A 25,170-nucleotide genomic window follows, 5' to 3' on the forward strand; every position below is an offset into this window, starting at 1 on the left:
GCATTTGAAAAAAAAGCATTCCTGCATATTCTGGCCCATCCCAGCTCATTTAGAGGTGCTAGTGTGCATAACATTAATATTATGGTAGGCATGAAACCATTAGACACAAGTGTAAGGGGAAGCAGCAATATATCCATTTCTGTAATTTTTTAAGTGGCTAAGGAAAGCTGGAACTTGATCTTGATATTTATACACATTCTCATTTTGATTCCTTGGTGGTAGCTGCCACCACAGCATCTGTGAAGGGAATGAAGCATCCTCTTCTATGGCTGTGAACAGAATGACAAATCAACCTCTTCTTCCTGGTTGGGTGGTCTATAACAGACTCCAACCAGGATGTCAGCCTTGTTGCCCTTCCCCCTAATTCCTACCCACAAGGACTCAGCCTGATCATCCTTAATCTCTACTTCCATAACATCCAGAGCATCCCTAATATATGGCCACTCCTGCACCCCTTCTCCCTCGCCTCATCATTTCCTGCCTGTATAACCAACAAGGGGTAGTAATCAGAGGGCTGCACTACAGTAAGCAGCCTTCTGGTAACATCCCTGACCCAGGCCCCAGGAAGGCTGCAGACTTCCCTATGGGATGGGTCTGGCTGGTATATGAGGCCCTCTGTTCCTTTCAGAAGGGAATCACCAATAACAATTACCTTCCTCTTTTTCTTTTGGGTACAAGTTCTGATGTGAGGAGCAACTGATTTAGTCAACCCCCCAGATGGTGATTCTTCTGTCTCCAAAACCACCTCAACCTCTAGTGTCCTGTATCTGTTGTGGAAGGGCAACTGAGGAGGTAAGGGGAGCTGGAGGGGTTTTCCCTTGCCTCTTCTGACTGGTACCTGTGTCCATTCTGCCTTGTTTCTTGGGTCACCTCCCTCTGCTAAGGGAGTCTGCAGAGTCTGGTGCCATAAATCCAACTCCCTTTCACATTCCCTTGTAGCCTGTAGCCTTTCCACTTCGTCCTTCAGTTCAGCCACTAAGTTAAGCAGACCACTGATCTGCTCACACCTAATGCAGGCATTGTCTCTGCCACCTTCAACTTCGAGTGCCAGGCTCCAACGCTCATCGTAGCCAGTTGCCTGGACGCCTGCATGCCTACGGGTGGGCTCTGTTTGGGTGCCCAGAGTTTTACAAGTCACCTTTGACTGAGTTTTCACCATGCCTCACTTCCTTCAAGGAACTGACAGGAGTTGGCTGGGTGTGAGTTTTTTGTTTGGTTGGTGGTTTGGTCTGGTTTCTGTAATTCTTTCTCCGTTGTGCTGGGGGCTGGGCTCAGCGGAGAAGCTGCTCTCTTCCCGAATCAGGGAAGAGATGTTGGTCTGCTTCAGTCATTTTGCCATCAGTATTTGGTTTCATGCAAAATTTGGCTCTTGTTCTAAAAAGGTTGTGGTAAAAAACTATCTGTAGTTCAATAATGAAATATTTGTCCTGTGCTATAAGGCCTCCTTGTATTACTGCTCTCACTGTACACATAGTTCTATGGGTAATGAAATGGGTAGATGATTAATGTTAAGTCAAACAAGGAGAATTAAAGTTTGTGTGACTGACTCTGGGAAAGACATGCCATCATATTGTTCCCCCTATCCTCAGCAATTCTGTAGTCATTGCTCACCATTTCAGTTTTCCAGTTTTAACATGCAAGAAGGGGGATATTTTGGCACTTGTTGATTAAAATTTAATCCCATGTTTGCAGTATGTCATAGTTTAGGCAAAACGATGAGTGAGAAGTAATGAGCATCTTTAGTGTTACAGGCTGTTACTCTGAACTTCTAGTCCTTACTTTTACACCAGCTCTCCAATGTAGGGCAAGCTGTGTACCACTGTGAAGTGTTCTGCACACTTAATGATACGTGCATAGCTCTTTGTGCAGTATAGACTGACACCAGAACTGTTCTGGAGTACTGTTAGATAAGCTCATCTAATTTAAAGATCACAGAATCACAGCAATGTCCAGGTTGGAAATGCCTTTCAGGATCACCAAGTCCAACCTATAATCCTACTCTACAAGATTCACATTAAACCATATCCCCAAGCACCACATCTAAACATCCAGGGTTGGTGACTCAACCACCTCCCTGGGCAGCTCATTCCAGTGTCTGACCACTTTCTCATTGAAAAACTTTTTTCCTATTATCTAATCTAAACCTACCCAGTCTCGACTTGAGGCCATTCCTCCTTGTTCTGTCTCCAGCTACTTGTGAGAAGAAACCAGCACCAGCCTCTCCACAGTGTCCCTTCAGATAGCAATGAGGTCTCCCCTCAGCCTTCTCTTTTTCAAACTAAACAGTCCCAGCTCACTCAGTTGCTCTTCATAAGATTTATTCTCCAGGCCCTTCCCCAGCTTTGTTGCCCTGCTCTGGACCCGCCCCAGCACCTCCACATCTCTCTTGCATTGTGGTGCCCAAAACTGAACAAAGCACTTGAGGTGTGGCCTCACCAAAAGTGAGTACAAGGGGGCAATCACCTCCCTGCTCCTGCTGGCCACAGCATTTTTAATACAAGCTAGGATGCCATTGGCCTTCTTGGTACCTGGGTACACGGCTGGCTCATATTCAGCTGCCTGGCTATTACAACCCCCAGATCCCTTTCTGCCAGGCAGCTCTCCAGCCACACTGTCCCATGCCTGTAGCATTGCCTGGAGTTGTTGTGACCCAAGTGCAAGACCTGGCATTTGGCCTTGTTGAAACTCATCCCATTAATGTTGGCCCATTGTTCTGGCCTATCCAAGTCCCTCTGAAGAGCCTCTCTACCCTCATTCAAATCAATGCTGCCACCTAACTTGGTGTCATCTGCAAACTTACTGGTGACACTCTCTATGCCTGAATCAAGGTCATCAATAAAGATGTTAAAAAGTTGTTCCAACACAGATCCCTGAGGAACACCATTAGTGACTGGCTGCTGGCTGGATTTAACCCCACTGACCACCACTCTCTGGGCCGTAATCATCCAAGCCATGAGTAGCCAATTTGTCTACAAGAATTGTAGAAAGTCACTTTAGTTGTTTGTTGGATAGTTATCTTAGAATTTTTCCCCCTTGGGTAAGTGCAACATCCTTGACCTAGGACTTTAACAAAACCCACGACCAACTGAGCAAACAAACCCCACGCCATTTTTACTGTTACCCCAGTGATACCTAGTGAAAGAGCAAAATTTAAGAAGGAGCACACTCTCCTCTTGTAGCCCAATTCTATCAGCCTTTCCTGGGGAGGGGACAGAAATTGCATTTTCACCATTTGCTAGCAATACTCAGGCTTTTATGGTGGCTGTGTTCCTGGATATAGCTGTGATTTAATTGGACTTTGAATAAAACACCACAAAAGTTTGCAGTATAGAAAAAAACAACTCCCTCCCTAACTGAAGGTGTTAAGAAATTAATTTATCACACAGTATCACCAAGGTTGGAAGAGACCTCATGGATCATCAAGTCCAACCCTTTACCACAGAGCTCAAGGCCAGACCATGGCACCAAGTGCCATGTCCAATCCTGCTGTGAACAGCTCCAGGGACGGCGACTCCACCACCTCCCCGGGCAGCCCATGCCAGTGTCCAATGACTCTCTCAGTGAAGAACTTTCTCTTCACCTCAAGCCTAAATTTCCCCTGGTGTAGCTTGAGGCTGTGTCCTCTTGTTCTGGTGCTGGCCACCTGAGAGAAGAGAGCAACCTCCTCCTGGCCACAACCTCCCCTCAGGTAGTTGTAGACAGCAATAAGGTCTCCCCTGAGCCTCCTCTTCTCCAGGCTAACCAATCCCAGCTCCCTCAGCCTCTCCTCGTAGGGCTGTGCTCAAGGCCTCTCCCCAGCCTTGTTGCCCTTCTCTGGACACGCTCAAGCATCTCAATGTCTTTCCTAAACTGGGGGGCCCAGAACTGAACACAGTACTCAAGGTGTGGTCTAACCAGTGCAGAGGCAGAATGACCTCCCAACTTCAGGGTTGCTTTCTGCTCTATTTCATCATCCTGCACAAATGTAGCACTAGTTATGTTTTAAATAGTAATGTAAAAAGTTTTCACGCCTTTTCTTCCTACATATTTTAAATATAATAATGATTTTTTTTTAAAACAAGGTGCAGGGGGAAGAAGTCAGAGTTGGTGCTAAGCAAGTCTTTTGGTACTAAGCATGCATCTGGGAGACAAATCCTGTCAATTATTTATGCAAGTATTTATTGCGTCTGTCGGTAGTCACTTGTGCTGTAAAATTTATGTGACTCTTAGGACACAGATTGTGCTATTCATTCATCCTGTTGAGTATTTTTTTTTTTTTGTCCTCTGTGACACTAACTTTAGAGGATGTAATGGTGTGTGTGTTGCTCTGTGAGCAGAGGACAGCCTCATGCCTAGATTCTCAAAGTTATTTGGTAGGCACAGATGCAAATAGCTCTTTGCAGCTCCTCTCAGCACACACATAACTTGCATACGTTTGTCAGCCTTGCCTTAGATATTAGATTTGGTGGGGTCAAAAAGCTGCACAGAAGCAGCCCCATATGGAGGTGTCTACAACTACCTGAAGGGACATTGTAGCCAGGTGGGGGGTGGCCTCTTCTCCCAGGCAACCAGCAATAGAACAAGGGGACACAGTCTCAAGTTGTGCCGGGGAAAGGATAGGCTGGATGTTAGGAGGAAGTTCTTCCCAGAGAGAGTGATTGGCATTGGAATGGGCTGCCCAGGGAGGTGGTGGAGGCACCGTCCCTGGAGGTGTTCAAGAAAAGACTGGATGAGGCACTTAGTGCCATGGTCTGGTTGACTGGCTAGGGCTGGGTGCTAGGTTGGACTGGATGATCTTGGAGGTCTCTTCCAACCTGGTTGATTCTATGATTCTATGACACTTAGGCATAGCCTCTGTAGCAGCTGGTGAGGAGAGCAGTAATCAGCAGAAATACCAGGCAGTGCCTCAGTATTTGGCAGTTTTGGTGCCAGTGTTCCTGTATGCTTTACAGCTGGTGTTAAATGAACTCTCAGAGGATACAGAAAAAACCTCATGGACACTGCCCTAAGCATTGCTTAAATAGGATGAAACTACCTTTTTCCAAATATATTATGTTTTGACATCATAATGCTTAGCCTGTTGGGCAAAGGTTCTGCATGTGGTTTGGTTAGGAGAGTGACTCACTGTATCACCAATTCATAGACTTGAAGAGGCCAGATGCCACTACCTTAGTTGTTGTCCACAGGCCCATAGGCTCTGTGTTTAATGCATCTAGTTTAGATGTCCTGAGGGGCTGGGTAGCAGCAGTACATTAATTTGGAGAGTCTAAATTGTTCATATAGTTGTCTAAAACTAGCCATCAACTATGCTTTTAGAATCCACTCTGAAGCTCCTAATTTAACTTTTCTGTTGCTTTTAATGCTTCTGAGGCTTTCTAAGGATAACTGTAAAAAAACACCCTGAGTTTTGGAAAATCTCAGTTACTCATTGTATCTGACAATGTTTGTAACTACCAAATTGACATTGCTGACAGACAATGTGTCATAAATCTTGCCTGCTGTTCATGCACTTTACAGCCTAGTGAAATGATTCTGCCTCTCAACAGCACTGACTGTCATCAGAATAATAAGAAATCAACCCCAGGATCTTCCACAACCTACTTGTGGCTTCAAGGTCTCTGAGGCTGCAAGATGCACCCTCCTTGCAGCTCCCAGCTATACAGCTTTATTACAAGATACGTCCCTGAATTCACAATGTTGATACCATGGGTGAAGAAAATGACACAGATATGTCTGCCTCTGCTCGGTTCTCACTGACATCAAGAGCAACCGGCAGCACTAGAGAAAGTACACAGCCTTCCTGATGCTACTAGTAGGCACAGGTAGGCTCTGTTGCACCAGGGATCAGCTAGTTCAGGCATTATTATATCATCAGAATGCATGAAATGGCTCATACTGACTGAGCTATTTGTGCTGTCAATACAGAGGACCAATCCCCTATGTTTCAGCAGCTGGAAGTTGTCAACTGAGAGATGAATCACTGCCTATAAAATCTAGCAGACTCTCAGGATTGGGGCTTGTCAATCTGCTGATTTTTAAAATGGTGATGAGGTGCTCAGATGCCTTGGCAATGGGCACCCTGCCATACAAGCAACTAAGGCAGCTAAGTAAGATTCTCAATAAAAGTGAAACATAATGGCTCTAATCAAATTTAACATCCTGCAAACTGGGGCAATTGAAGTATGACACAGAAACAGGAATGACTTTGTTGGATATGGGATATATCACATTCTGAAATAACACAGACTGGATTGTGGGAAACTAGTTGGGCAATGCATGTGCTTGGCAAAAAGTAAGTCTTTGCCTTCTGAGTAAGCCTCCAAACCCCCTTGTTTTGTGCAGGCAATTTGTTCTAATAAAAATTTTAACAAGGGGAAGTCTTGTTCTCAAATACACCAAATTGCCCTACACTGGTAACAGCAGTGACCTCATTCTCTTCACTGGAATGTTCTGACCAGTACCTTTAACAGCTGCAGGTCCCTAGAAGGCCATACATGCACCTCTGCTTCCTGCTTAGGCACTCACCTGCAGCAGCCCTTCAGCTGCTCTGGCAACACTCTGTAAGGCACAGCTTCTTTGGTGGGACATAGCAAAAGCTGGGTTTGCATTGCCTCTTACTATGTTTCCTCACTGCCATATGGGCTGAAAGAGTGACAGCATCAGCAGCAACAGTGGCCTCTTCTGCTGTTGTCTTTATGTTGAGATATAAGCAGGAGCTGAATTGTGTGTGTTGGAAGGTACAGCAGTAGTGAATGGTGTGAGAGCAGCAGTTACTCATGTGGGTTTAGACAAGAGACCAAGATGCAGCAGATGTGTTCTGTTCGAGCAGAAAACTTGATGCAAAAAGCAAGTGTACATGGGCTTGTGAGAAATGCAACAAGGCTGGCTGGCAGCATGTAAGGTGGGAGAAGGCAGACTTTGAGAGAGCTCATTAACAAAGGTAGCTTTGATCAAGATAATGAGGGGAAAGGGGGAGAGGTAAGAATAAGACTCCAGCCACTGTTTAAATCTAGTATAATTGCAGAATGTACCCAGTGATATAATGGCTGTTGCATTGATCTAAACCACTAGGCCTGTCTGGGCAGTTGCTCCCTACAATACTAATAATACAGGATGTTATCTACATGGAAATGTTCCATTTCTTCCTAACAAATACACAAATCAGTCTCCTGTTGGGTCCCATTTTATGAACCTTAGAATCCTCTTCTCAGGGTCTGTATTTGGGTGTATTCACAACTAAGACTGACAGAGCTAATCTCCAATTGCAGAAACAAGTGTTGCCCAACAACATATTTCTAATCAAGTCAATAATTTTGGATTTGATGTCTTACTTGGGTAGCCAAAACTTATTTACCCCATTAACTCTCTCTGTACCTCCATTTTCCACATGTACTATGGGGAGAGGCAGAGAAGTGCACGGCCAGTGGCAGCAGGTGGCTGCACGCACACCAGACCATGATAACTTCTTACTTGCTTAAGAAAGGAAAACAATCATACTCACTTTCCAGTCACTGTTACTCTTTGCAATGGTTTGCTGCAACTGAGGGATGCTTGACCTTCCACCATCAGAGTAACATTTAGAAGCAAAAATTCCTGCCATCTGTTCAAGAGTGAGCCATATGCAGTAAATTAATTCAAACAAACACAGAAATGATAACTCCCAAATATATCACAGCATTTCAATTATCTGAAGATCACAGTTAGTATTTCCCTTTAGAAATTTAAACAGTTTGTTTGAAAATCAAGAATAATATAATATTTTGATTCCAAATTAGTCACCAGAAATTATAATCATGATTAATTATAGCTTTGCTGACTGACAATGGCCTTTACACCTCCCTTGAAGTACACTGGCTCTTTTTCTGTCTATAGCTTGCTGTGAGCTGTGAATAGACTTCTAATGAGGCTCGTTGTGCTTGAGGTATAAAAGCAAATGAGTTTTTATCTTTCCACCCTACAATGAATAAATCAGTGTGCATGTTTTGGCTATGTGGGTTTTTTTGTGGGTCTATCTTGCAGGTTACTTGAGCTTGTCCTCAGTAGAGGGTGCAACAGTGTGTTACATTTTTTGTGGTTATGAGTTCAGAAAACAGAAGGTAAACTCTCCTAGCTTAACAGGTTAGCTGTTGAACAGCCTTCTTTACTGAGCAGCTGCATGAGACTTCAGAGAGTATTCTTGTGAATTGTGGTGCTTTGTGATTCTTAACAGCAGATACATGTATCACACAAAAATACTTCAGCTTTGGAGTGGCTACAAATATGTGCAACTGCATTTTTTATTAAATTAGCCAGATCATAGAATAAGGAGTTTATGGCAGCTTCATGACTTTGTGGAGATGAAAATACAAGGTTGGCAAGCTTGACAATACAAGTATTTTAAAGGAACTACAGCTACGCAAATGAATTCTTACCAGATCAGTAATGTGCTTCATGCTTAATTCTGCATTATGAGACAATAGATCCAGCTCTAAAGACCCTCAAGCCATAGTTTGTTGAAGTGGAAACTGACTCAGCTTGACAAGACCACTCAGACAGGAACAGCATGTGGCTGGAAAAAAGGAGGGCATTCGCCCACACTCCAAGCACTGAGGAAAAGAAAGGTCTGTTCAGGAGAGAAATAGAAATCTCAGCTGGCCCTCACCAGAAGGTCCTGTGGGAGCCAAAACCTTGGTGAAGGAGGGTGCAGCAGGGAGGGTGCAAAATCACACCCTGCTCCTAGCTCACTTTCAATCCAGATGAATTGCAAGTCACATAGGTGCTTTATATAGTAATTTTCAGGTGTGGAGACTCCAATTAGGGCTCAGACCACCTGTTCCACTCTCATGTTGCCTTGAATCTTGGAAAAATTGGACAGCGGCACTCAAGCTGCACTGTATTTTGTATTTAGTGGCCTTTAGTTGGGAACTTCCAGTATGTCTGCTCACACAAGCATATGAATGCCCCCAAGGCCTGGAAAATGGGTAGGCTGGCTTCCAAAGTGAGATGTGAAATCTGTGGCTTAAAGCACAGGTCTGCTGCTTCTCTATATGTGATTATTACTTCATTCACTATGATGCATCATATACAGAATTATGAAGCCTGAAGCTTACTTGGGTGATGTTGGTTCAGAGCAGGAATTTGCAAAGGTAACTTAATCTCTCTGCAATTTGGTTTCCCCAGTTGAAGAATGGATTGCATTGGGTTCTTTCTGTAGGATGCATTGAGACCTTCAGTAGAAAAGCACTGGTCATAAGCAGCATTTATGCACTGCAGTTGTGCACTAAGTGCTTTTGATTTACCCCTGCAGACCTGAAAAGAATTACAGATTGTCTTCACCAATGAGTATAATTGTTGAGACAGAACATTAACTTGCACTCCATCCTTGTGCTTGACTCCTGCTTGACAATTTGAAGACACTGAGATTAAGACTAATAAATGCAGAAGCTGAAGAGAGTAGCAAATGCTGTCTCTTCTGGGAGAAACTCTTGTAATACAGACTACTTGATTCAACAGCAGAGTGCATTTCACTCAGGAATCAATGTCCTTAATCATTGCAGCACGAGAGGCACAAACTCTTTTCATAGCAGCTGTTACTTTAATGTTGTTAGGTTTGAAACTCCCTGGACAAAACTCCAAGCCCTCCAGAAGGGGCTATGGTGAACTGCAGGAGCAGCACACTAACCTGTTGACTGAAACCAAACAGAAGTCGGAGCAACTTGCTCTCAACTAGTTATTCCCAAATACATCTCACCACTTTGGCAGAGATGCTGTGCCAGGGCTCAGCTCTTTATGAAGGGGATATTTTTATTCATCAAATGAAGGGAGCTAAGTCTGACCAATGAAGCTGTGACTCCTGCAAAGATCTCACAGCAAAGTCCAAATGACAAGGCTTTTTTTTCCCCCTAAATTTGCAGCTATCATATGATTTTTTTTTTTTCCCAGGGAAGTAAAAGTGTTATTTCTTTCTGTAGAACATTTACCTGTGGTCTGAAAAACTGGAGGCGTCTTATCAAATACAAGCTGATTTCATAGTTTCATAACCTGACATAATACTTCTTGGCAAGTTTGAGTGAGGGGTTCCTTAGGGAAACAGAAGTTAGATTACTGACAGAAAAACAAATAAACAAACCCAAAAATACCCCAAACAAACAAATGAAAAATCCAAAACCAAACCACACGAACAAAAACCACCACCCAATCACATGCAAAGCAAAATCCATTTTTCTTATCTTCTCAGAAGAAAACTTTTTTTATGTTTGTCCTCTTTGATCCAGAGGAGGGAGTTGAGGAGTTGGTAGGAAATCTAGTAATCTGTTCCCAGGTTTGCTTCTATGACATGAGCATCACAATTACTCCTTCACAGCTTAGCCAGTGCAGAGCAAGCAGATTACCACGGTATGCTAGAACGCAGCCATTCAGCTGCATGGCTTTCCACCCAAGCTGTCCAGCCTACACTGGGGATAGGGGAGGAATCAGTTCTCCAGTGCTTCCATGTTGTAAACTCCCATGGTATCTTGCTTTGCAGTAACATGGCCTTGCTGAAGATAAGGAATTTGTCAATTTTAAGCATTTTAGTCTGCTAACTATGAGGTACTGAATAAGTTCCAATTATTGCCCAGTGAGTTAATTTGGTGGCATCCTTTGACTCTTTGACAAGTTGCTAGTCACATGTAGGTTTTGAATGTTATTTGGTACCTTTGGGCCCAGGTGAGTTTTCACAGACTTTACCAGTCCTCAGCAGATCTCCTGTATCCTCAGCAGATCTCCTGTACCCTGAGATCATCATCAGTTGCCATGGCACACCTCACTTGGATGGAATGGTGCTGTGGAGGGTATAAAGATAACAGCTTTTAATGGCTCTCTCTTCTTCCTTTGAACAGAAGCTAAGAAATAAACAAATATTTTTCTGGGGAAAAAATGTGTTAATGCTGTCAGCCTTAGAGTAGAAGTGAGGCACTACAGCTCTCCAGCAGCTCCCACCGAAGTGCACAGAGAGAGCAATCACTCAGCACTGCGATGTTGCAGTGGGAGGCATTAGTACCAGCTGGTGGATACCTTCAGCTCCACATGGCTTTCAGTCCAATTATACACAGCAGGATTAAAGCATGTGTTCTTGCTATACTGATCAGGAGCCAAGACTCTCAGAAACATTAATTAGAGAAAAATACTGCTGTTGACTCTACCAGTGTCCCTTACCTCCTGCAAAGAGCATCTGTGTAATCCTTGTAAGAAAAGCCACTTTGCTGAAGGTGCATCGTAGCTGTCCTGTGTGGCATGTGCTCTAAGGGGCAGATAAGTTGTTTTCATACAGCTGAGCAGCCTCAGGTCATTCCAGCAAAGGGCTACGAGGATGATTAGGGGACTGGAGGGCATGGCTGATGAGGAGAGACTGAGGGACCTGGGCCTTTTTAGTCTGGAGAAAAGAAGACTTAGAGGAGATTTGATAAATGTTTATAAATATCTGAAGGCTGGCCAGGATGGGGGGGCAAAGGCTATTCTCACTTGCTCCCTGAGATAGGACAAGGAGTAATGGGTGTAAGTTGCAGCAAAAGAGGTTCTGCCTCAACACAAGGGAGAACTTCTTTACTGTAAGGGTCACAGAGCACTGGAACAGGCTCCCCAGAGAGGTCGTGGATTCTCCTTCTCTGGAGACTTTCAAGGCCTGTCTGAATATGTTCCTGTGTGACCTGAGTTAGATTGTATTGTCCTGCTGTGGCAGGGGGGTTGGATTTGATGATCTCTTTTGGTCCCTTCCAACCCCTAAGATCCTGTGATCCTGTGATTCATTTGCCAAAAGACATGCTGAATGCAGGAGACCTCCTAGACAATAAATGGGGGCTTTGATCCTCCTCTGGCAGGGGGGCTGGATTGGATGGTCTTCTGAGGTTCTTTCCAGCCCCTAACCTTCTGTGATTCTGTGAACTGCTCTGCTGAACCAGGAGCCAAAATAATGTCATTTAAATACAAAATGCTTGCTTTTTTTTTTTTTTTTTTTTTTTTGATGGTTATTGAAATGTTTAGGCATCAAATGATAAATGCAGTACAGTGATGCAGAGCTGGCCTATAATAATCAGACCTTAGGGGAATTCTAAACAGTAAAAGTAATTAAGTGGTTTGTCACCTTGATAAATGGTGAAATTGAAAATGTGATTTGTAATTCAGAAAAGAATGGGATTAATTAAATAGTCATGTGAACCCAAAGATTCCTTGAGTAATAAGGAACTGAATGGAGACCCATAATTACAGCAGAAGAGAAGGGGGAAAGCTGACTGGCAGCCACATTATATCTATTGTTCCCAAATGTACTTGAATGGTGCAGTGAAAAAGTTCACCAAGGAAAGAGTGATTCCAGTGAGCCATGGTAGAAAGACAGGTGGTAGCTTCATTTTTTTCCTCAAAAAATGGTCTGAATCATGTGGTTTGATTCCAGGTGCCCAGCTCTGGAAGATGATTCCAGGCTATTGGTTTTTTTTTTTTTTTGCATGAGCTGCCCATGTACATGGCACTAAAAGCAAGGCCAAAAATCTGACACTGGCCTAGGAGGGTAGCAGCATATACACAATCTGCAGAACATAAACATTAGGATTTGGGGTAACCTTTATAACAGGCTATTTTTAGTTGCTCTTTCCTTGCCATTTCTTGTATGAGCACAGAATGATTTATGCTTTGGGCGTTAGCAGAAAAGGAGTATGCCAGTTTGACATCCAAGGCAAACCAGCATTAGCAGCATGTGTTTAAAGTGCTGTAGATACTGCCACATGTGAAAGTAAGATCTGTGGACAGTCCTGTTGTTCTCAGGTCCGCTCTGTCCCAAACTCAATCAGGTATGCCCCTAAACCAGCAGCAAACAGCTGGAGCAGTATGTAAATGACCCACAGTGTGAGCCAGGTGTTCAGCCAAGATGCAGCTGCTTATGAACTCACTTTGAGAACATAACAATACTAATTACTTCAGTCCCATCCAAGATAGGACAGCAACTGTATTTAGAGTTTAGCCTCTCAGACTTTGTGTATTGCTAGAGAGTGAGACCTTCATTATGTGTTAAGGAGGAGGAATGTTTCTGCTTCCAGGTTTCCACTGTGCATTAGTTCAATTAGATTGTATATCAGACTGGAAAAGGAAAATTCATACTTACCTTTCCAGCCAGAAAGTCCAGACAACAATTTATTCACCTTTTTTTTTTTTTTTAAATACAGACATTTTAGGAGAGAAACTGTATTGCTGGGAAGGTTAATTTTAGAATAGGGGTTCAGTAGCAGTGTGACATTGGAAGCAAAGAGAAACCACAAATGAGAGAATAGAAAGCATAGATGCATGTGTCTCTTTGGCCATGCCAGCAGAGAGCCAGACACTCTGCCTTGGCTCAGCTCTCCCAGGGGATTTATGTATGTATCAGTCCCATGTTCACTTCTGCAGTGTGCAAATAACCACAGTTCTGTGATTAGGCTCACAGCATCTCTAGCCTTGTTCTCCTCCCCATGAGGCAGCTACGAAGTACAATGTGTGTCACTTCTCCCACTGCTGTAAGACTATTTTATTTCAGCAGAAGTCACACATTCGGCTCCATTAAACATAATGGCATCAGATTGACATGAATGCTCTTTTTAGTTACCTAAGTGAGTGCTTTTACCTTTGAGCAGGGCAATCCTCTCTCTAAAAGCTTCCATTCCCCACATTGTGCCAATGGATGATACCATTAGCTACCAGTTGCAGTGTACTTGTGCTATGGAGGGGAGGCTGCAAACTGATGATACCTTTTTGGTATTCTTGTCTGCACCCCAGCTACAGAGCTCCACAACAGTGTGGAACATTTCCTCTGATGTTTGAGAAGATCTACAAACCTGGTCAAATTATACCACAGAATTGTCTTTTGAGCATCAGTGGTCTATTCTTCAGGCTGTTTCTTCCTGTAAAAATAAAGCAATACAAATTGACAGCATAGCATGCTGTGAGAATTTACAGATGTTGCAGAGCAGCTAGGCAACTGGAGTGCAGGAAGATCAAAGCATGTCTGTCCCAGTTTTGTGAGGCAGTTCAGTACTTCCTAGGATCTTCCAAATCCAAATGGTCTCCTCAGCTGGCATCACGAGCAGTAATGACACATACACTTGCTTGGATGTATTTTGTATTTGCTGCTATGGGAATGAAGTAATCACAGTATCACACAGTATCACAGTATCACCAAGGTTGGAAGAGACCTCATAGATCATCAAGTCCAACCCTTTACCACAGAGCTCAAGGCTAGACCATGTCCTTCCACCTGCATCTCTAGCTCCAAGTTTGCACCTAGTGCTGAGAAAGTAGTAGCAGCTACTGTAAAGTCAGGGATCAACATAATATGTATTACCTTGTATTACTACAGTTGTGCTTTCCTAATGAGAAAAATAAAAGCAGCCTCTGCAGAGGAGGAGTTGGACACCCTGACCTCAGCTGTGGGAAAAACATGTTCCCTGGGTAGCTTGTCTGGTTCTCTGTGGGACTAATGTATAAAACAAAGCAGCAACTGAAAGATTGGAAGTGTCGGTACTGTCCTTGTTGCTCTTGTCTTATAGTTTCATCTGAGTGGGCACTGGTACAGACAATTCTGCTTGTGACAGGCTCTCTGCCCTCTGCACACATGCCTTCTAGCACAGCACTAGCTGCCCAGGTAATGGGTGCCCCTGTGGTTTGTGTGCAGTGCTGGGGAATGTGGGGATGATCTGCCCATCATTTTGTCATTCCACAGGCCAGTTCCTTCCTGACAGACTTCAGATTCACTCTATCATGGCTTAGACATGCTTCATGCACTCCATGTGAATCAACAGGAATAATGTATAGTTAAGTGCGAGAAAGAGATGAGGAACATTTTACATTGTCATACTTTTTTTTATGTTCCCCCAAAATAACTACTGTTGTTTCCATTTGAGCTCTTGGGCAAATGTAGAGCAGAGCATAACAGGGGGCCACTTGTGCCAGGACACACAATAGGATAACTTAGGATTAGGATAACTTAGGATAACTAAAATATTATAAATTGGCAGGGTTCTAATTAGCACCACAGACCTCTTCTCTCAATTCTTGAAATGGTTTCTGGCTGCAGCTCTGTGTGAGAAGCCAAATCAAACACAAATAAACAATCTGGAATTTGCAACCAGAAGTGCTTGTCTAAGATGCTGTTTGACAGCTTTTATCTAGAGGCACACAGATAGCAATAGAGTAAAAGCAATCCATGCTATTTACAAGGAGAAAACATTCACTGAAATTATTTGTCCCCATTGGCAAAAGGAAGAATCTGCAAATTAGAACCCAAACTGAAGGGTATGTGGGCTGCCAGCAATTTCTAGATCACATTGGCCAGCTAAACTGATAAAGCACTGCTGCTGTAGGAACTTAAGACTGTGGCAACTCTCTCCATATCTCCCGTGTCTTTTTGACAAGGCATGCTACAGTCTTTGGGACTTTTAGTAATCTGCACAAATAGAATATGAGGAAACATTTCCAAGCCAGAGCTATAGCACAGAGGGGATACTCTGGAGAACACAGTGGCTTAAGTCTCTGTTGTGTGGCTGTCTGGGATCATAGGGACTGGGTTTCATGAACTTCTTGGAATGTTATGCACTTGGTAGCTTTAGTTGTAATGTACAAGGTAACCTTTTCCTCGACTCTAGAATTAAAATTCCTGAGAATGAAGGCAGCTGAGCCCAGGCCGTGCCTGATTCAAGACAGATGGGTGCTCTGCCTACCAGTCAAGGAGACAGGAATGTAGCTCTGCTCTGAGCAGACTCTGGTGAGTTAAGGGAAGCACATGCTTCACTTGCCAGGGTCAGCTGGAGAAAGGATGAGATTACTTTAGCTCGTTCTCTGCTCCTTCACAACAATGCACAGCATGGGGAGGTGGCGTTTTCCCCATTTCTCCTGTGTTAACATAAGCTTTTGATAGAAACTAAGCCATTAAATGCATTCTGGTAACACGCTGCTTTGTCTCGTGTCCCACAAGTTTGCTTCTGCACCCTCTGAACCAGCATGCAATCTGGAGGTAGGGTTTGGTCATTCCTCGGCATCCCTTCACTAAAGAGGTGCTACCTGAACACAGATCCTTTATAGACTTCCTAAACCAAAATCATTAATGGAACAAACAGACTTCTTCTTTGCATGGTCCTATGCTTTCTGCGGTTAGGAGTGAGCTTTTCATTCCTCACAGAGCAGAGAATAGACACAAGTGTCTTTGTGGTAGCAGTGTGTGCTTGTTTCTACATTTTCCTGTATACAAACCAGCCTCTATATTACAATGCATTAGAAGCTAAGAAAAAAAACACTCATGGAAGATGTTAGATCAGGTCAGGTAAAAGGTTTAGTCTTGATTCTAGGAGCAGTCAGACGCAGAAATTCAGGGAACTTCATGTAACAATATCTCCATGCAGCCTTTCAGTCTCCAGGGATCTTTCTGCTTTAGGACTTCCCACACAGATTATGAGGGAATAGAATCCACAGACACCTTGTGTCCTTATAATTTGCAAAAGGAGGACAGAAAGATCTTTTTAAAAATTAAAAAGCAGCCCAGCAGTATCACTTAGAGGGAGAATGAGCAGTGGGAAACAGTGTCAAATGATATCTGCCAGCTTGTGGACTGACATCAGTCCTGCAGATCCTTTCATAGCTCCCAAACATTGCTATCCTGCAGTCAGGAGAAACACCTATATTGATGCTAAATGAGTCCAGTTTAAACTAAATTGATACTTTTCTTCTCTGAACAGGCTGCTAATGAAGGTACTCACTCTGCTGGTGCTTGCCAGGCAGCATCAGGTTGGTTGCAGCAAAAGCAGGGCAGTGTGCCACTTGTTAGACGAGTCACCAGTGTTTGCATGCACCTGCACTCCCAGCTGCACAGAAGTGTGTAGGCAATCCAGGCAAGTAAATTAATGAGCTTTGCTTAACAGACTGACCCTAGTGAATTCCTGAAGCAATTTATATGTTAGGTATATAGCAATAAGGATGTGAAAATTCAGACTAGCTCTTTATAAGGGATAAAACAGCATGAGATTTGTAATGAATCATAGAATCAACCAGGTTGGAAGAGACCTCCAAGATCATCCAGTCCAACCTAGCACCCAGCCCTAGCCAGTCAACCAGACCATGGCACCAAGTGCCTCATCCAGTCTTTTCTTGAACACCTCCAGGGACAGTGCCTCCACCACCTCCCTGGGCAGCCCATTCCAATGCCAATCACTCTCTCTGGGAAGAACTTCCTCCTAACATCCAGCCTATGCTTCCCCTGGCACAACTTGAGACTGTGTCCCCTTGTTCTATTGCTGGTTGCCTGGGAGAAGAGGCCACCTCCCACCTGGCTACAATGTCCCTTTAGGTAGTTGTAGACAGCAATGAGGTCACCCCTGAGCCTGAAGAGGAAGTAAGACTTAGTAGTTTGTTAGGAAATAAATAGCTAAAAGCAGACTTCAGACAATGAAATTAAATATGCTTTCAGGAGGATTTTTCTATGATGGCTAATTACAACAAGAGCTGTTCATTAACAGCATGAAATGTTTATGGTCCCCTACACCTAAACTATAACTGAAAGAATTCACAGACTTGTAACAGACTTCCACTTTTTCAGAGAGAAAGCTTCTAATATTTGATCTGGAGTCTGATTTGAGCTCTTAACTCTGTACACTGCTCATTGCAAGCAGACTTAAATTCAGCCTTGTTGTAAACTTACTTTCAGCAAGCCAGATTAGCCTAATGACAAAACCAAGTTCTGATTCTGAGTGTTTCAATCGTTATCAGACAGAGGTGGTTCATTTTCAATCAGCTGTGTACAAAAAACACTTGAGAGTTTCTGTGCAGTGCCAGAGATAGCATGGAGATGGCCAAAAAGGCAACAAACAGCTCACATGTTCCAAACAGGTACTTGTGTTAAAATACAACAAAGATGTTCATTTGCCACTTTCCATGATCTCATAGTAAGTTGCTATGTTAAGCAGCTGCAACAAGTCATAAGGGAGGAAAATTTAATATTTTCTTCTTTTTTTTTTTTGTCAACTGTGTACCCATTGACAAGCAAATCAACAAGATACTGCCTTGGTGTGGCAAATGGCTCAGCTGCAGGTCTGTCTATCATTGAGCAGCATGCATAGGGAGTTCCCTGACACAGTGTTGATAATACTGTGTATGTTCCCATTCCTTCATATTCCTTAACTGTTCTGGCATTCAGTGATTTTCCATCTGGGGGCAGTCAGTGCAGGCTTCCAGGTGGATGCTGGGTCTGGATGCTTTTAGTGGCTGGCTATTTCTCAGCAGCCCTTTTGGGAAGTGACTTATCTAGGCCCCGTTCCTCTGGATCTGATGCTTCTACCACAGGGTATTTTGCACCTGGGACTCCTGGCCACCACATGAGCTGAGGCAATAGGAGTGAGGAAGATAGGCTGCCCGGGGAGGTGGTGGAGTCGCCGTCCCTGGGGCTGTTCAAGGCAGGATTGGACGTGGCACTTGGTGCCATGGTCTAGCCTTGAGCTCTGTGGTAAAGGGTTGGACTTGATGATCTGTGAGGTCTCTTCCAGCCCTGATGATACTGTGATACTGTCATGAAAACTGAACTCCTTTGCCTCATTGTAAGTGTATCCTTCCCCTTGCCATGTTATACAAGTAGGGATATAATCCAGGCTGCCTTTGGCACCTATAGAAATTCTCATCACCAATTTGTCAGTATGTCAGCCATGATGCATGGAGAATGGAAAGGAGAAGGAAGAAATAAGCTCTCTAGGTCCTTCTGACCACTTGGTTGGCCACTCATATTTTGGCGTGACATTGTTTTTCAGCTACCAACACTGAGTGTAGTACAGGAGTTCTCCAGTACCCTCAAGTCTCTGGAAGCCTAGCTAGAGTGGCTCCAGAGGACAGGTAGTGTTGCCAGGATATATTGCCCTGGAACCAAAACTCTCAGGATTGTTTTCCTCCCTTTTACCATGGGAGCAATAGAACTGTTTGAAAACTCGGGACATTAGCGCAAGTAAAAGTTGAAGGTTGTCCCAACAACTTTTTCCTCCTCCAAGGAGTCTGACAGCACAATCAGAGACTTCCTATTCCTGCTGCATTTGTTTCAATTGAGGACATGTCAGACCTTTGTCTGCCCAATATTCATTTTTCTCTTTGGAGTGTATGTAAATGGTGATGTTCCAGGGTTCTTGCCACAAGCTAATGATGAAAAGAAACAATGATCTCACTCTTCTAGGTTCTCACTTTTCCTTTCTGGAAATATCTTCTTTGGTGATAGGAGTCAGGAATCAGCTGAAATCACTTTGTTCTTCAGTGAGCAGTCAAGCAGCACACCTCTATAAAGGTCTCCTCACCTGTCTCACCTTTAATAACATCAAATATTGTTGCCCTGTGTCTATCTCATCAGTTCATACCGCTGTATCGTGGCCTCGTGAAGTCTCCACTCCTGGAGCTGCCATCAATAATAATGGGTCTTGTCAGCACCAATGATTTTATTGATGTATTGGTGATTTATTGGTGTATTGAGGATATTGAACACTTTCCTTAGAACTCCCTGTCCCTGCATTACCGCAATCCAGGAGCTTCTCAGCTTTGTTTTATAAAAGAAAGTACTCTCCCATGTTCACAAAGAAAAGCTTGAACACAAGGCTCTAATGCTCCCTGTAAGATCATAAACTGAAGACAGAGGGATCATTAAAATGTGTTTCTAAAAACCATGGAAAAGATTGTGGTTCTTATTTTGGCATTTACAGTGTGGCTTTGGGATTTGGTGCAGCCAGTGCTGTGAATGTCATACATAAGCACTTCAGCCAGCAGTTGCTGGAATGGGGTTGGATTGTCAGCAGCCTCCACAGAAAAATCATCAGGAGACAGCAGAGCAAGCTCAATTTAGCCTCTTTGAAGGGGAGAGTATTCATAGTCCACTAACTGGCAGGAGCAAAAGGTCCCCAGTGCTATGAATAAGCAGACTCTCAAGGAAATGGTGCTGACTGCCTCCTGAGGGGCTGCATTATCTTCAGCCAAAACCTTTGCTTGCTTGACATGGACACTGGTGAATTCTGATAGTTCAGTTCAAATCTGGCTCCTGCCCTGAACAGCTCATGCACCAGCCTCCCACTGCTTGTCCAGTACTCATGTGAGCTATCCTACTCCAGATTAAGATGAGACATTGCATCCAGCAGTGATCCAGCTTTGCTACCTTCCCTGCCATGTCTGGATCACTCATCAAACCTGGCTCCACACTGCGTCACTGTGTGAGTAGTCTATAGAACAAACTAATGGGAACATCAGACACCAACCCACTCTGAGGTAGAAAAATAGATCAAATGATAGTTTTCTTGAAACTGCTATTTCAGGATGTCTCGTGGCCTTTTTGTTCAACTAGCTAAATAACGAGTGCTTACATTGTGCAGGAAATCTGGTTAGCTTCCATGACAGGACTTCTCAATTGTTAATCTCATTTCTGCCAGAGACTAAAATCTGGCCAGCATAATCAGTGTCAGCCTGTTGATCTAATATTCATAATCATATCCGTAATTACACAGCCAGTCAGTTTTTAACTGGCAGTAGCATCTCTGAAAAACACATCTGGTTAGGGTAGTAAAACCACTTGCTCTAGAGAGTCCTGCTTCTAGTTTGTGTTGCTTCTGAAACTGAGCAATTTGCAGGCTTTCAATGCAGTGCAGGCTTTCAATGAAGCACACACAAGCTGTAATTGGTAGTGCTGCCATTCACTGTACAAATGCATTATTTGTGTACCACTTATTTTGACACCATTTGTCCTGCCGTGATATAACCAATAGCTCAGATATGAAGTGAAAGCTGCTCCAATTACCTTGTGGACATACAGATTGCAGTTAGTCAATAAAAAGGGAGACAGTCTCCTTACAAGGCAATGAGTCATATGAGAGTCCTTTTAAATTTTCTTATATTTTAAAGATGGCATATTAATAGTTTGAGACCTAGCACAAGTGAGCAAGACCATGGCTACACAGGCTACAGTGCTTTCTAGCTAAAAGACAGATATGTTTTTATTAAGAGTTTTCTCTAGGAATCATCATTACTTAGAGTAACATGCCTGCTTCTCCTCTGCTTGGGCATGATTCATATAAATTTGTAGTTACAAAACAGGAAAAAAATCTGGATCCTCAAATGGATAAATGCCAAGATGGGTTTCAGGCACCTGCTGAAATCCTCTGGAATTACATGAAAATGCTTGCTTTCTCTTCACCTCTTGGAAATAATTTCCTTAACTTGGGCATGTGGAGTCCCCTGGGAACCACATAGAAAGGGTGAGGCCCTCCAGAACAAAGTTCACAGGTCTTGTGCTGTGTTTATGACATTTTATGTATTATCTGCTGTAGAGAAAGTGTGGCATCATTAAAGAATAGACCAGGATAAAAGCTGGGTAAGCTTTCATACTCTGTGACGACAGCTTATTCCTGTCTTTCTGGGAACACACCACTGCTCTCTTGGTTTTAGAGAAGCATCCTGCTTCACTGATGGGAAATCAGTGTGTAGATAATTGTTGGGGTTAAACCAGCCGAGTCCATTTGTCAATCACTGTTAGATAATATGTTTCACATTTACTCAAGCTCTGGCATAGTGATTTCACCCTTACTGGGATGCTCACTTCCAAGGATTCAGGTGTTGCTCCAGAGGAATGATGGCTAGGAAAAATGGCAATTACTGTCTCCTTTTCAAGATGATATAACAAAGAGACAAATCAATGTAATTTTTCACCCATACTGTAGAGAAGAAAATTATTTCATCTCCATAAGAAGTGCCAAGTTCAGAGCAGAGCAGAGATGGAGTAACAGTGGAATCAAAAATGATGGGAAAGGGCTCTTGTCTAGGTTCTAAGGAAACTGTTCCCATTTAATTGCTATAACACCAACTTGAAAGTGCTTCTAATTTATGAAGTAGTAACTACTCTAAAGTCTGAAAAGCCAAAAGCCTGAATTCACTAGGAAAATGACCTGAAGTCCTTCCTAATACTCTGAAACTTCGAAGCTTGAATTTGACAGAAGAATTAAGTATGAAACAGGTTGGCAATGCTGCTAAGGAACAAATAGCAAATTTGGCAGAGAATAGGTTCCCCTCCACTCTTTTCTGTAACCCTGCCCTACAGAAGCCAGTAGAGCTTCCTCCTGCAGAGCTGCTGCATGGCCAGGATCAACTCTTAAGCAGCAGGGCAGGGATATTCAGTCTGGCCACAGCCACATACCTGTGTGCCCAGCAGGCTGGCTGTGAGATGGGAAGATGAAAGGAGAGTGCCTTGAGGGGTACTCACAAAGTTTTGTGTAAATAAAATAACACCACCCCTTGAAAGCTCCATTTTTGACAGTTCTTCCTTTGTGCACTTTTGCATCGCATGAGAACCCAAAGTGATGTTTGGAGTCAGTCAGAGCTGAGGGACCACACAGGTAACACGAGAAGAGATTTCCATGTTCAGAAGGCACTTCCTGAGAAAACTCAGCAGGATCCATATTTGGAGTCACTAATGATTGTTTTCAGGAAGTTTACAGAGCCATAGGCAATACTTATACCCAGAATAATGGTAGTACCAATCATCTAATTGCAGAAATCAGGGAGAGCTGGAACTGTGTAACACAAACTGCTCAGTGGTCTCAGCTGCTGGAGGCTGAACTGAATTGATTTTATTGCAACAGTGCTATTTTCAGTCCAGTTAAATATGCTCAAGAGATCCATTTTCAAGTCTTATGCACATTGTATGACAAATCCTTTGCTCAGAAAAGGAGCATCCTGAGCTAAAAGGACCACAATGAGTAATTCATGTTGACAGGGAAATCCCAAGAAAGCAGGCTTCAGCAGAAGGAAATTATGTGCCACATACTGCTGGGAAGCAGAAAGTCCCTGCCCATACCCAGAACCACTAACAGCCATGGCAGGACATTGCCAGTAGTGTGTGCCCAAACATTTGGCTCATTGTCCATTTAAATGTCTTAATTCCAATACTCTGTTTAGAAGAATACTTTGTAGACTTATCTCTGGGCAGCTTTTTCTGTGCAGTAACATATTCTGCTTCTTCCTGGCATCCTGCCACTCCTATTTACATACTACTTTGTAATATTATTCTTTAATTATTCTGTTCTCCCCAGTCCTTGCCATGTATATACCCTGACATACATTTAGATACTGCTCAGTCTTTTTTCTTTTTATATTTATTATTGGGTTTGCAATGCTATGCATTCCCCCCTTGGTGATTTGTATTATCACATCCTGTTCTGTTATTGTTTAGTCTCTCACTTTATATTATATCTAGGATCTCTCTTAATTTTCTCTGCAGCTGTGACCTTTCTGTGTGGGGAGACAGTTTATTTAGACTGTATAAACTCTGCATAGATGTGCACTCTCAATAAGAGCAAGAACAAACAATAAATGAGTAACAATGGAGAAAAAAAACATTATAACCTAGAGCAAAAAGTGCATCTCTTCATGAAGACAGAAGCATACAGATACAAAAAGGTCTCTGAAGGCAAGTTCTGAGGGTCACCAAAATGAGTCTAAATATGTTTAACTGTGTAATGAATTTTACATCTAACCATAAAACATCCCTTGTGTATTTATGGAGAAATACTGTCACTCTTTCTTATAATGAACAATTTGTGCTGCATGTGGATTTTCTACCAAATATATGACTATATATGCCTGGCTAGAAAAGGCCAGGCAGGTGTTTTTCCACTCTTTCTCTTGCACTATATAGCCTGGGCAGTGCTGCCTTTTCTCCCTGACTTGTCCTGCCATAAGCTCCTTCTCAAACTCCACCTCTTGACAGTTGCACATTACCTTGTCTTTTGCACATGGATGCATGCTCTTAGCACACATAAATTAACTGAGTTATTAATCTTCCTTCAAACCAAGCACTTTGTTTCTTTGGTCAGAAGCACCTTTAGTAACCCAAATATAAGTTCAAAAATATTCCTGTCTTTTGGCTTTATCTGGTGGAAGCATAAAAATAATCTCACAGGCAGACCTTGTCTTTGATATTTTCAGATACATATTTTTTTCCCTACAGCTTAAACATAAAATGTACACTGGATCATCTGAGGCTTATATTGACAGTCTGGGTTTGGAAGAGGACAGAAACATGCTTTACTTTTAGCCCTAAACTGAATTTGGAGCCAGGCATTCAGGAAATTGATTAGAAACAACTTAAATCTGACACAACACTGTACAGTTTTTGAAATGGCAATTGCTTTTCTACTCTGAGTCCTGGTGAAACATGGTAATGGCCATATTATCTCTACACTGGTCACGGGGAGGCACGAGAGGGTGGAGCACATACACTCACAAGCCAGTCACTGATAACAGAAGTACAATCAGTTGTAGCAAACCATTAATTTTTCTAAATTAAATTATGCTCTGATATCCAATGACAGATGTAGTTCTGTATAATTATTGCCAAGGGTGCACTGTGTTCACCATACCATTTTAGCTGGAATTCATTTAGCTTTGCAATGGAGCATTGCTTTCTAAGTGAGCCTTTCATGTTCCTAGGCTGGAGAGGCTTTGCTTACCAGGAACTAAGAGCTGACAGCAGAATATGTTTTCATTGTTGTAACCACTGTACCTGTTTAACTGAAACACTTCCATGAGGTTCCTGAAGCCATGACATAGTCACATTTCATGTATAAATATGAGCTGGCTGGATCATAATTTGAAATGAGATCTGCCAGCAATATACTGCTGTTGCAGAAGTTGCCTTTAGGTGTTAAGAGTGATGAAATCAGGATCATGGACTAAAGAATTTTGCATCTTGCTGTTGAGACACAGGTAGTGTGTGTCAGATAGGACACTTTAGACTCAGCTTAGGGGTACTCTCAAAGTTGACTATTTTTTTTCATATTGAGAAACATGTTCTGCAAAAAAGTGTCTCTTTTACTTCTAACTTGTATAATTGCATATATATTTGGTCAAAGCCTTTCTCTTGTGTGGAAGGGGATACAAAGAAATTCTACTAAATAATCACAGAATCACTGAATGTCAGGGGCTGGAAGGAACCTCAAAAGATCATCCAATCCCCCTGCCAGAGCAGGATCACCTACACTGGATCACACAGGAATGCATCCAGGAGGGTTTTGAATATTTGCAGAAAGAGAGACTCCACAACCCCTCTTGGCAGCCTTTTCCAGTGTTTTGTCACCCTCACAGTGAAAAAAATACTCTCCAATAATAATCACAGCACAGACAGCTGCAGTCCTTCACTGATGCAGTGTAATA

The 25,170-nt window shown here is 42.9% G+C and overlaps 1 long non-coding RNA gene across 1 annotated transcript; it reads left to right on the top strand.

Annotated features, from left to right (window-relative positions):
* Window positions 1–744: 744 nt before the first annotated feature.
* On the top strand, window positions 745–23,524 carry LOC135179586 (uncharacterized). The gene is made up of 2 exons (XR_010304046.1): window positions 745–792; window positions 23,237–23,524. It is a non-coding gene; the product is annotated as an uncharacterized LOC135179586 (long non-coding RNA).
* The last annotated feature ends 1,646 nt before the right edge of the window (window positions 23,525–25,170 follow it).

The sequence above is a fragment of the Pogoniulus pusillus genome, chromosome 1 (assembly GCF_015220805.1).
Source record: "Pogoniulus pusillus isolate bPogPus1 chromosome 1, bPogPus1.pri, whole genome shotgun sequence".
NCBI lineage: Eukaryota > Metazoa > Chordata > Aves > Piciformes > Lybiidae > Pogoniulus > Pogoniulus pusillus.